Below are 4,119 nucleotides of genomic sequence, written 5' to 3'. Positions count from 1 at the left end.
TGTCATAACATTCAAGTCACAGACTTTATTAGAGTCTTGAGTCTAGACTCAAAAAGGTTTATATAAGCACTGGGCCAGATCTCTATTTTAGCACTTTGAAATATTCATGTTTAGAAAAATATTCTCATTCAAAATTATGTACAATCCATAATCTCATAATATAAGTGAGGAAACAGTGTCACGTGGTATCTGTAAGCAGTGTTTTATGTGTTTTTTTAGACTGTCCTAGAGAGGCAGTCCTGGCTGCTTGAACCTATATTGAATTATAGCTACATCAAATACTATAAAAAGTAAGATTTTGAGTGCTACAAATGCATTGCTATTCTTAGTGCTATTATGTCTTCTTACATGCAGAGAATAAAATATTTATATAAGCAGTGCACTGCATCAAGTTACATAACAATCCCTTACATCACTTTGATGTGTGAAAACAAAAGTAGGCTAGAAGCTTCCAGTGATTAATGGAGAATCCAATTTAGTAACAGTGTGCCGAATCCCGTGGGACAGATACTCTGTATGTATGTGTGTTCATTAGGCATCTCCCATGGTTATCGATTGATCGGCATGGAAAACACATTGATGATTTTCTTTTTTTGGCAAACTGAATTACCTTTCAGCCAAGTAACCGGCCTCAGTGGCGTTGTGGTTAGGCCATCAGTCTACAGGCTGGTATGTACTGGGTTTGGATCCCAGTCGAGGCATGGGATTTTTAATCCAGATACTGACTCCAAACCCTGAGTGAGTGCTCCACAAGGCTCAATGGGTAGGTGTAAACGACTTGCACCGACCAGTGATCCATAAGTGGTTCAACAAAGGCCATGGTTTGTGCTATCCTGCCTGTGGGAAGTGCAAATAAAAGATCCCTTGCTGCCAATCCTCTAAAAAACAGTGTCAGAATGACCATATGTTTGATGTCCAATAGCCGATGATAAGATAAAAAATCAATGTGCTCTAGTGGTGTCGTTAAATAAAACTTTACTTTTCAGCCAAGTTTATATTCAGCAATTCAGCATTACTCAATGAAATTCTTGTTGAGTATAGGGCCATGATAATCTTTAAATGTCAAAGCAGTGCCCAATATTAAAATGTTTGAAAATTTTATCATGATGAAAAACTTACTTAACACTTGCTCTTCAAGGATTTATACATATATATATATATATATATATATATATATATATATATATATATATTAATACAGATATTTACTTTACACCAACATTTGTTTTTCTTTTCTGTAAGATACAACTTATAGGATCAGTTGTCTGCATTGGACATATTCTGTTTTGTTTTGGCAACAATTGGTATATCAAGGGTCATGATATATGGTGTCTTGTCTTTGGGGAAAGTACACATATCACAGAACACAGAACAGAGCCCCCATTTTACAAAGTGATTTCAGCGTTAAGGTCACCTTAGTGTATAAGGTAGTTATGCACATAAGGTGATCTTAGCACTAGAATCGCTTTGTAAATGGACACTGAACAATAAGGCTGCATTCTTTCTTTACCATCCTATAATTTATTTCAAAATATAAACAGAACTAGTGTTATAATCACGTTATAAATTGCCTATGTAAGACAAAAAACTAAAAAAATTATTATTATTTCTTGACCATGTATATAATGAACAAAGATGTTTTCTGAAGCACTTTGCTAATAAGAATGATATTTTGCAACTTTGTTTCCTTGTACAGTACATGTGCATGAGAATTTGGTAGTCAAATTCCATTGTGGCATCTTGTCAGACATTGTTAATTTCATTAACAGTATAAATAAATGCAGATTGTAAATAAAATCTAAAGGATAAAAAAAATCCTGTGCACCACAGAAGAAAAACAAAAGCTGATGATTAATTTTAAATATTGAAATATATATATATATATTTAAGACTGCTGTTTTAAGTGTGTTGGTTGTCAGACCTAAGCTATGTATGACACATACCGGTACTACATAGCAGACACTCAACAGTCATCAATTAAACATGTCCAAAGAATACCCTTCAGTAAAAAAAATCCTGCTTTACCATTGTCTGTACAATATATCATTAGTTCTATACTACACTGTTGCTACAAGGGAACAAAACTGAATTTATGGCAAAATGTCTCAGCTATATAATGCCAAAAGAGATTAAAAGGAAAAAAAAGAAAGAAATATTTTATTTAACGATGCACTCAACATGTTTTATTTACGGTTATATGGCATCAGACATATGGTTAAGGACCACACAGATATTCATGGCCGTGTAAGGAAGAGTGTACTCTCATTTAATGATATATATTTGTATGTAATTTTGCCGTATGTCAAGCAGCTTGCCACCGGTTTCATTATACAGCTATGAGACATTTGAGGGAAAACAAACGTCGAATTTGTGAAATGCAACATGATTTGACAACCATGTTCAGTACTGGAATTAAGATGCATAATGCTATTTTACTTTAGTCCTTAGTCTCATCATCATCTAGTGTAAGTGTCAGGTACTCGGGTCCGGGTTGAGTTTGACTCTTGAGTACTCAAGTTCAATATTTGTGGAGGCCCTACTCTATAGCATGTTGTGTTCTCTAAGGGGAAAACAAATCACTGGATTCTGAATGGCCCTTTAAAAACAAATACCATAAACAAAATTGTAAAACAAGACAATGACGTCAGTTGTAGCAGGTGTACAGTTTCTAAATACAGGTCAAGTCAAACTTCTAGTTGAAAAAATAAATATCTTGAATAACAAGATAGAATTAGGGTAGTCAGTTTTCAGTAGTTAATGTTGGTCTATTAAGTATTGTGACACTAAGTACTACAAATGATTTATGGCTGGCACTGCATTTGTTTTTTTCGAAGTGAACCTAGCTATTAATACAGTGTGTTAAACAATGATGTTTTTTTCCATGCAGGTGTATCCAGGGCACTTTCTGTCTCCAGGTACAAGCCAGGGCCCAATTTCACAAAACATTGTAAGCCTAGTTTTGCATATAAATGTAAATCTACAACTAAACCACAATTCTTATTACTACTATAGTTCAAGAAATATAGTTTGAAGAACACATATTTCATTTTCTTTTGTTTTTAAAATACTCCAGCTTCCATAATGATGTCATTTTATCGTGAAATTGATGCCTAATATATGTAAATGCATGATCGTTATAACTGCTAGTAGGAGACGTAAACTTATGATGTTTAGTAAAATGGGACCCTGAATGCTGATTACATTATGAAAGAGAATTGATCATGTGGTGTTTTGCTAAAGTATAGGAAAATTCCAAATATATGTTAGATGTTTCATGACATATCACAATAATCAAACTATTTTCCAAATGAGATATCATAATTAAGAAAGTTAATATATAATTCTAAATCCAGTAAAGTGGACTATTTTAAAACAAACAGTTTTATAAAAGTACATAATACTGATAATAAAAATCTTTCTTTGACTGACAGATGCATTTGGCACCATAAATCCACAACTAATTCATAACATATTTACAAAAAGTCTTATCATGTCATATCGTGGACATGAATACCAAAGTTACTAGCTTAACCCAGAAATGTTGGGAGGTTTTTTTTGTTGCTTTTTTAACAATAAAAGTCATTACATAAGCTGTCATGCTAATATTAACTGCTAAGACCAGTGTGATCCGTCGTCAATAGATTTTGTCACGCAATAATGTGAACCATTACCAGCCAGGCTGATCAATCATCTATCGTGGCACATGGTGCATACCATAGTCAGAACCAGTTGTCAGAGAATCACACTGGGGGAGATCCAGCACTATTTGATAACAGCAATTTGCATACAATTTCAACCCCCGGTGCATACCTGATTACCAACAATTTGCATGTATGCTGGACAAGATGGCTGGTTTATGGAATCAATGTAGACCACGGCTAACAATTATCCTATTCCATACAGTCAGACCTGTGCATGTTGGCCACCCGGGGGACCTATTAGATGTACCTTGAAGAGAATGTATAATCTGTTCTCATGCTTATGACCAATTAAGGTGCAGACATGGTGTCATGGGCACAATACTCCACTGCATCCATGGACTGTGTGACCTAGCTGTGACAGACATTACTGGGTTAGCTGAGAAAAAACCCTGTCTATTCCACATTGCTACTTTGATTA

Source organism: Gigantopelta aegis, chromosome 6 (genome assembly GCF_016097555.1).
Source record: "Gigantopelta aegis isolate Gae_Host chromosome 6, Gae_host_genome, whole genome shotgun sequence".
Classification (NCBI taxonomy): domain Eukaryota; kingdom Metazoa; phylum Mollusca; class Gastropoda; order Neomphalida; family Peltospiridae; genus Gigantopelta; species Gigantopelta aegis.
This window is presented reverse-complemented; position numbering follows the sequence as displayed.